The 10,181-nt window shown below is 41.4% G+C and overlaps 1 pseudogene; it reads right to left on the bottom strand.

Moving 5' to 3' along the window:
* Window positions 1-203: 203 nt before the first annotated feature.
* Window positions 204-9,553, bottom strand: LOC148532121 (uncharacterized; annotated as a pseudogene).
* Between the last annotated feature and the right edge of the window lie 628 nt (window positions 9,554-10,181).

Raw genomic sequence — 10,181 nt, 5'->3', positions numbered from 1 at the left:
TAAGTTATTGGTTTACAAAAAGCTGTATTTTTTAATCTTTAACATAGCAGAAATGTTATCCTAACAGCTTATAAAGTTATATGCTCTAAAAAACTAAAGCCTATATTTACAAACCTATATAGAGTGGACAACCTAAATTCTAAAACTGTTCTATTCAAAAACATAAATAAAAGCACAGATTATAAGTGTGTTATAGTGCGTTATTATGATGTTAGAATGTAGAAGACCAAAAAATTGGGTGGACCACACATGGCTGATTGATCAACCATGGCGACTGGATTAGTGTCATAAGAAGGAGGAGGCTGCAAACTGGGTGTCATGTTATGACTTGGTCATATGGGGTATGTTTCTGTTAAGGGATAAGGCTGGTTATTATCAGTGGAAACATTATTTATTATAGTTGTTGTTATTCTGGGTTGCCATCTTCTGAAGGGTGTTTACCAACAGACAGAGACTACCTATCAGCACAGGCATAGATACTTCCTGAGGAAAAGAGCAAATAGATGGGAGCCCCTGTTCCAACATCTGAAGCTTTTCTCTCTCCATATCATCTATTATAGATGAAAACAAATGTCATCGGGGACAACTAGCTCCTCTTTCTGTATCCTGCTCACCCTTTTTGGACAGGAAGTCCAGGATGGATGGTTTGGAAGAAGAAGGTCTAGCAACAGATGGGGATAGTCATTATCAAAACCTGGTCCCTCCAGTGGGTGTAGTCTGGGAGGTATTGGTTGGCATGCAGGCAGTGGAATAACAAAGGCCTCCATGTTGTCTGTGCTCACTATTCTGTATTTCAGTTTGCGATTCAGGTAGGAATAAAGTTGGCTACAGAACACAGAATCATTGGATGTCTTAGTGCATTCAGGCCAGATATGATCCATGAATTCCCAGACAGATTCTGGACAGATGAATCCTTTGCTTGTGATAATCTTTGGTAATTCCTGGCAAAGATGGGTGTTATAGCCACACACTTTGAAGGCTGTAACTTTGAACTGCTTTATAGAAAACATGTGAATGAAACCATTCCACACTGCAGAACATGATGGAGAAATCCCTTCAATTTCAGCACCTAGAGCATCTTTTTTCATGTTCTATGAGGCCTCTCATGACTGTGAAGAAAGATTCTCCACACTGTAGTCTTCCATTGTGACTTTTTAATGGTGATTTCAATGTTGTCTACTGGCTGAGATCCATCTCATCTGAGGATTGGGTTTTCTCCATGCCAATGAGACAATTCCCATCCAGAAGGTAACTCTTATGTTTAGCTGTGGTGTCAGTCTCTCTTTTGGCAGAATTTTCACAATCTTGGGGGCACCATGATGAATCAGACAGATCCTCCAGGGTAAACATCGGATCTGGTGTTGTATCTATTTCAATTAAACCTTTGTGTGTGAGTTTAGTCATCTGCCGCTTGTGGAACCCTTTTTCTGCTTTCTCAATGATCTCCATAGTATGCTGTCTCTCTTGGTTTCTCCAATTTTTCAACTCCAGTCCAGCCATTTCTGTTGGGCTCAACTGAACAAGACATTGTGAGGTGATCTCCCCTAGTACCATGCGGTGAAAGAAAATCTTATTTTTTGGGTCTTTCAGATTGAAGAGGAGACTTCTGTACTTATTTTTGTACCTCACACAAGTATTATACAAGTTGTTGTAAATTTCATTCTCTACATACTTTGCCAATTTTTTTCAATGTTTCCAGATGCACATCAAGATTTTTTGTCCTGAACACTCTTCAGAAGAAGTTCATATAGTGTCTGTACTGTGGTGGTCTGAATCTGTTTAGGTGACTTGCCTGAAGCCAGCATCAGGGAGGAGAGAGTTTTCATTCTTTTACACATTTTCTTTTTGATGTTTCTATTGGCTGTGATACGTTTAGGGATTCTGGACTCTCCAACAGGTCTCTTGTCCTTTTTGTAACGAGCATAGTGGTTAAGTGTGTCTGAGATTGTTCTCCATCCTCTTAACATATTATGTCACTATCATCATCATCATCATCATCATCATCCTGGATGAGAATGTACTCTTCCTGACCCATCTGGTCAGAACATCTCTCCAGCTCATCCAGTATCTGTACTTCTTTGTAATCTACATTCCAGTATCCTAGCAGCTGGCAAGTTTGGTCTTCTTTCTTAACAGGTTTTAAAGGGGGAGAGACTCTGATCGTCCTCCAGCATATCTTCTCCATCACTGAGGTATTGTTCAGAGTAAGTGTATTCACATTTTTAGAAATATGGTTATCCAGAGAATGCTCTGTCTGTCATTTCACATGAGGAGATTTCAGCATGGAGATAAACTGTACATCAGGATTAGGATCAATCAAGGTGTTAAATGGAGTTTCTACCACAAACTTCTCAAATAATCCCAATGAGCTGTTACATCCACAGTTCTGTGGTGACACAGCAGGGTTAGTGGGATCCACATAAAATGTTTTTTTCCATTTACTCACTTTCTTGATAGACTTCTGTACCGCTTTCTCCGGAGCAGTCACACATAATAAAACAGCTGTGTCAGCGTGGCCACTGCTTCTATAGGCCTCTCTTGAATAATAAAAGTGTTTCCTGATGTGCCATGTTTGAAGTTGAACTGCCATGTGTTTGTGCCGCCCACTGCTGCTTAGCTTAGCCAGCCAGCTAGCTTTGTGCAAATGTTGGGCCTAAACTGGATGAAAACAATATAGTGAGCTGTGAGGTTGTCAAAATTTACTGGAAACAAGTGGAAATAAATGTTATTGAGGTTAATAATACTGTAGGAACAAAAAAATGCACATTTTATGTGATTTTAGCTGTTCTTATGATTTTTTAAGAAAAAATCCAAAACCAAAACCAAAACCGAAAAACAAAACACGGAGGTGAGATTTTGGCAAAACCCATCCAGATCCAAAACTAGGGGAGATCCAGATCCAAAACCAAAACACGGGGGCCAGTGCACATCTCTAATGCTAACTCAACCAATCTTAATTCTTAGTAAACTTACCCCAAAAACTCAGCACAATAACACCTCATGTATATTGTGGGAGAGAGGTGCATTTCTCTGTTGTAGAATGTGCAGAAGGTTGTCTGCCCCTCTGCCATAGTAAAATGACTTGGACTTGGATGTCATGAAAAAAACCCATACAGTAGAAAACCACTCTATGATGTAAAAAAAATGCAATGGCAGTTGCAAAGAAAAAAAAGACAAAACAGGGTGTTCAGTAGAATAATATTTTTTTTATTTACAAAATACAAATAAAATAAATTAGGCTTAATTAGCTTAATTTAACTAATAAATAAGACAGACAACTGTATAGAATTGGAAAAATTAGGTCACAGCCAAATGTATTTAGATCCAAATAGAATTTAATTAATTAGTCCTGGTGGCACAAAAGCAGTGCTACCTCATTCTACTGCTCATAATAATTATTTGCTTTACCAAAAATGGGGTGGAGTTTTCCGCCCCGTGCGCATGCTATCCTGGGTAGTACCACCTCCCCTTAACTGGCACAGTACTGGTCCCTCCCTAGGATGAAGACCTGGCTCCCCCCTAAAGTAGTAACCGACTCACCTCTCTCAAAGGGGGAATGCTAGCCAAGCTCTGCTGCGCTAAATTGAGCTGCTGAGGAGCACTGCTTTCCGCCTGCTGCACCTCACCTGCTGGAGAAAAGAACATAATATACTCCAACGAATACGTCTTGGTACAAACCAATTTCAATAAATATTGGTACAAACCAATTCTCACAATGATACATATTGGTACAGACCAAATGCTCACACTGACTAAATATTGGTGCAAACCAATTTCAATAAATATAGGTACAAACCCATTTCTCACAATGAATAAATATTTGTACAAACCAATTTCTCACAATGAATAAATATTGGTACAAACCAATTCCTCAATATGCCTGGTGGGTGGGTGTGATCACAAACTGGAAAGAGGCAGTTGACTCCTCCTCCAGCCCTAATATACCACTGCTAAACCCCGCCTCGATGGGGCAGCTAATAGGCTAACTGATAATGATTGGCAACTGACCTCTACCAATTATAAAATAACAACAAAACCAGCTCTAACTAGTACTGTACCAAATAAAAAAACAGTGTGCTTATATCTTCTCAAGCTTATTAAGCATTCAAATATTTTTACAAAACAAGTCCACCAGCATGTGGGCCATGCACTGGTACAGGTCAATCACCTGTCAAACTTGTTCTGTGGGGGAAAAGAAAAGTACAATATTACAACGCTCATATACAGCACTGTAAGTCAGGCAATAGCTTGGTTTGTATCTTCCCAGATACCTGGTTCCTCCATGTTTAGGTTGCATGGCTCTATGCTGCAAAATACTATACGGTGGCTACACAGCCTTTTTTTCTGTGTAATGACACAGAGATGGCTTTGCCTCAAAACTGTATGAAAATTAAAAAAAATTAAACTCAGACTGTACTACCACAATACAACTTTACCTGAATCCTCAATTACAACACAGATATACTGGAATATTGTGTGACAAGTTATTACCAATATAGTACTGTAAAATAATTAGAATGAGCAACAGTGGAAATGTTTATGATGTGAAAACAGATACAGTACTTGTACTTTATTTCCCCATTTCTGATGATGTACAGTATTTGGGGTATTTTGTCACAATACCAACCAATACCAATATTTTGGACCAACATTGACAGAAATTGAATGCCAACAACTAAAATATTGACACATGAAAATCCTGACACCTTCAAAATCCTGGTATAAATAAAATACTATACAGGCAAAGGAAAATCAATAGGGCTATACAGTATTAAAGTTTTTTATATAAATTAACTAAGAAGTACAGAATACTGTAGTAATAAAAATGATTGTACCTTAGCGGGCACCAGGTCTGAGCCCCTATTACAAATAACATATTGGCCCCACATGGAAGTGAAGTGTGAAAGGGGGGGCATGATTAAAACTATGAACTATACAGTATTAAGGCTTTCAATAAGGTAGAGTACCTAAGGGAGAGAGACAATCTTAAAAAGAACAGGAGTACAGTGGTAGAATACAATGTACTGTACAGCACTTACTAGGCTGGGGAGGGCTGCTGATCCCTGCTGCCCCAGCCTCCTCCTCCAGCTCTGAGCACATATGAAATTCTACTATAATTATTAAGTTTGTGAGTAAAAGGAAAAAACTTCATTATAAAATAAAAAAATTATAGTAACAGTTCACTAGCTTGTCCATAACCAAATCATTACCACCATCGGATTCCTCATTCTCTTCCTGCTCCTCCTGATGGTGGTGGTTGGGCAGTTCTGAGACTGTGAAAACACCTAATAACTAATGTAAGTTAGCCTCAAAACAATAAAAAAAATAAACCCTACTGTACTACAAGTGTTTACCTGAACCCTCAATAACACATTAGCCCATATGGAAAATAAACTATAGGGATGTGGAGATATAGGATCTTATGTTATAAACTGCAAGATGTAGGCTTTTTGAAAATTCCAGCAAGTATGCCAGCATTTTTAAAGTGGCAATTATTTACAAGGCAAAAATGACTTGGTTCCTCCATGTGGAGGTGGCGTGGCTCTAGGCCTGTGGAAAAAAAATAACTAATGCAATTTTGCCACAAAACAATAGGGAAAAAATTAAAATTAAAGACCTCAAATGTACTACAATACAAGTCTTTAGACTACAGGAAGTAGAGTACAGAAAGTAAAGTAGAGAAGGGAGAGAGATTCTTAAAATGAAGAGAAGTACAGTACAGTAACAAAACATACTGCACAGTGCTTGGCTGGAGAGGGTTGTTGGGCCCTGCTGCCCTGTCCTATGCTTTCACATCCACCTCCTCTGATTCACAGCAGTGGCATGGTTCTGGGCCTGTGAAAACCAAAAATTACTAATGTAAGTTTGCTTCACACATTTAAAAAAAAAAAATAAACCCTACTGTACTACAAGACAAGTGTTTAGCTGAACCCTCAAAAACATATTAGTAGTGCATAGAAATATGGGGATATGGAGCCATAGGGGCTTATGTAATAACCTGCAAGAAACACATTAGCCTCATATGGAAAATAAACCCTACTGTACTACAAGACAAGTGTTTACCTGAACCCTCAATGACACATTAGCCGTGCATGGTAAAAAATATGGAGATGTATAGATGTAGGGGCTTATGTAATAACCTGCAAGAAAAAAACAGGAAAAAAAAAAACCCAAGTGTACTACAGTACAAGAGGGAGAGAAACATTTTTAAAAGGAAGAGAAGCATAGTACAGTAATAAAACACAATATATACAGTACTTACTTGGCTGGGGAGGGCTGTTGGGCACTGCTGCCCTGTCCTGGTGGTGTGGTTCTGAGCCTGTGAAAACAAAAAATAACTAATGTAATTTTGCCTCAGAACAATTAGAAAAAGGTAAATAAATAATCCCTGACTATACTATTATTATTCTTACACTTTATTTACAGTATAAGGTGCCACAAGTGGTCCGCAGTGCTGCACCTATGGCAACAGTAAATAGGAAAATACAGAGTAAACAGAACTTTACTGTACATTACATTACAGTAACTAAAACATAAAAAGAACACAAGTAGCAATTATCACCACAATTCTCAGTACATAATATGGCTAGGATGCATGGTGATCGAAGGAGTAATCCGAGAAGGGTGGACCCTGACTCCAGTAGTGATGGCACAAGTAGCAGAAGTAGAGCCACTGGGAGAGACAAATGGCCATGAGTGAAGGGAATTATGGGCTAAATTGTCATTGATTAGGTGATGGCTGTCATTGAAGTGCTAACGAAGAGGGCTGTGAGAAAAGGAGGGAGGAGGACCCTGCTCTTAGAAGCTTACAATCTAGGGGAGAGAGGAGACAGACAGATGTCATGAAGCGTGAACATGTAGATGGGTACCTGAGGGGAGTAATAAGTAAGCATGGTAGACGTGTACACATAATGCCACATTTTGTAATGCCCTTTACACATAATACCACATATTGTAATGCCATTTACACAGAATGCTACATATTGTAATGCCCTTTACACATAATGTCAAATATTGTAATGCCCTTTACACATAATACTATTTACACATAATGCCACCCTCTTGCAGCAGTGCCCTTATAGTAATGCCTCCTGTAGTAGTGCCCCTATAGTAATACCCCCTGCAGCAGTGCCCCTATAGTAATGTCGCCTGAGGTAATGCCCCCATAGTAATGCTCCCTGTAGTGTCACTTACACAAGAAAAAAAAATACTTACCTAAAACCCTGCTCCTGCATCCGCCACCATCAGATCTGCCCAGCTGGTCCTCAGAACTATGGGAGAGACCTCATGACATCTCTCCCACAGTGCCCATGGGGGGAGCCAGAAGCTGGAGTTCAGGAGAGAACTCCAACCTCTGGCTACTGCTGTGTTGCAGGGAAGGAGCCGGGCACCTCAGCGGGCATAGGAAAATGGAGCTTCCCTGTGGCGCCGGGCCGAGGTAGCTTGTGGGACACTGGCGGCAGGTGCAGTGGCACTGTCGTATGCAGGGGCTATGGGACCCCAATCTGGCATCCAGTACACGTGCACCTCCAGCACCCCCTAGTTGCGGCCCTGCTATGGAGATACACTAACGCATCCCCGATCCTGGGAGTGAGTCTCCATAGGATTGAATGGAGATGCTATTGCATGTCCCCGATTACAGGAGGGCATCTCGCGCCACACAGCCTGATTTGCTGCGCTATGAGCAACAATGAAGCTGGGCAGATCTGTATGCTTTGATGAACAGGTGAGTTTTCAGTGAATGTTTGAAGCAATGCAAGGTTGGGGAGAGCATGATAGGGTGAGGGAGCTAGCTCCAGTGTAGGGAGCCAGCACATAAGAAGTCTTGTATTTGAGTGTAAGATGCAGTAACCAGGGTAGAGGAGAGGCACCGTTCATTGGCCGACTGAAACAAAACACTGTGATGTATTTTGCCTCAACACAATTTGAAAAAAAAATGTAATGGAAACAAACACATTGACACAGACATGAAAAAAGATCAAAATTTGTCCCACATGTAAACAACCATCACATTAGCCCAGCCTGGAAACACAATATACTGTAGTGTACAATACTTACTTGGCTGTGGAGGCCCTGCTGCCTCTGCCTCCTCTGCCTGCTGCGTCCTCTGGCACTGTCAACGTACTGTAAGTAAAACAAATACACTGTTATGTACAGTACAGTAAAGTTTGCCTAAAAACAATTTGAATAAAAATCAACCCCTACTGCTGTACTACATGTCTTTAACAAAAAGCAGAATAACAACACAAATAGATACAATACAAAAACTTGGTGAAGATGGGTGTGTTGTTAATAAGTGGTACAATTAGAATGAACAATATTGTCTTTTACAGGGGGACAACTGGTCCCAGCAATACTGTATGTTTGTAGCGGTGTGCCCACCAGAGAAGGAGCCAGGCACACTGTTACTATTATACATTGCAGAGGCCCTTGGTAACAGGCACATACAGATTGTGACAGTGGCTGGTTCCACCCACAGAGCATCTACACATAGGGCCTGATTCAGAGATGGACGCTAATGTGATCGCAACTGCTTTCAGTACGCAATGCAGTTGCAAAAATATGCTAATGTTAGCAAAGATCACCTGAGTATAAAGACGCCCACTGCTAATTTCTCACCTGCGTGTGACTACGCATTCCTACGTAAACATCGTAACATCGAAGTTCATTGGTGGCCATTTTACCCTTGCAGCAGGTCTGACCTGCAATTGTAGTGGCTAATTTATGCACGGCCACGTAACGGCGTTCAAATGGCCAGGCACGCCTGCGTTTCGCTAACCACCCCCTGTCAACACCCCCAACCGGTCACTTCCTGCAATCAATCTGCAATGGTCTTCCGTGGTCTGCATGAACACACAGCGATCGCACTACTGCCTTCGCGCACATGCACTGTGATGCATGTGCAATGGCAAACAATCGCTCGATCTGCGTGAGATTTGCAGTTCCATTCATCTCTGAATCAGGCCCACAGTGTGGCTGCACCACCCTAGTTATGAGTCTGCAGAGGAAGACACACTTTTGCACACAAAATAAGAGCCAGAACAATACATTATGGTGCCCTGTATACAGTACATTCAGTACTATAGTGTAGAACAGGGGTCGCCAACCAGTCAGAGGCAAAGAGCCCAAAAATATCTTTCGGTATGTCAAAGAGACGAGATCTTTGTCGAGTGTGCAACAAAAGGGGCGTGCTCTTCTACCAGCTAGGCCACACCCCTGGTATAACATTTGTAGGAGAGTGATCGTGTGTCACACACCCATTTTTAGTCTGGCTGGCAGTGATTTCTTTAGGTGATCTTTTTTTTGAACAGCTTCAATTTTGTTGTCATAAATTGTGCTAGAGACCTCAGCTCCAGACCTCTGCATCTTCCCATACATCTGTGCCATCGCTAACCGCTGAGCCGTCGGCCTGCTGTTCCAGTGATCTCTGATGCAGGGACTCCACCTGAGGATCGTCTGCAGCATCCCCGCTGTTGCCAGTGTCCCTCTGCCGAAGAACCATGTGCACACGGGGTGCCAGTATGCACGTTTCCTGGAACATGGGCGTGGCCATCTTGGGCGAGGTCAGGTGATACTCGTGCATCCAGACAGCAGCCGTCTAAAGTTGCTTCAGCCAAACCGCTTCAGCCTGATGGTATAAAAGACCTTACTGTAGCACATGCTGGTTGCCAGTGCAACAATTTCCATTGCTGCTGCATGACTTATGTTCCTGAGCTCCTGGTGTCAAACCTATGCTTCCTAGCATAGCTAGGATGATTCTCACTTAACACCTATGTTCCTGAGTTTCCTGTGTGTTACCAGTGCTACTCCAGTCCGGAGTCATATTCCAAGTTCTTCAAAGTTCATTCCACGTTACTCCAGTCCGGAGTCAAATTCCAAGTTCTTCTTCATCTACTTCCAGTCTACAGTTTCTTCCTACAGTTCCTTTTCCAAGATCAGTGATTATCCAGAGACTTTGTCCTACAGTCATATTCAGCATCTTCTAGTTGCGTTATCTCTTCACAGAGAACTTTATTATATCATCTTATATCACAGCCTCCTCTATTACTGTATGAGCAGAAACTACATTAAATCATCCAGTTTCAAACTACCCAGTGGTTCAGGTGTCTCTGTCATACAACCCAGTATGGTTACACAATTCCAAGTTCCTCAGTCTGTGACATATGTGTGGGTATTATCAG

Source organism: Taudactylus pleione, unplaced genomic scaffold (assembly GCF_031769625.1).
Source record: "Taudactylus pleione unplaced genomic scaffold, aTauple2 ptg000083l, whole genome shotgun sequence".
NCBI lineage: Eukaryota > Metazoa > Chordata > Amphibia > Anura > Myobatrachidae > Taudactylus > Taudactylus pleione.
This window is presented reverse-complemented; position numbering and strand designations above follow the sequence as displayed.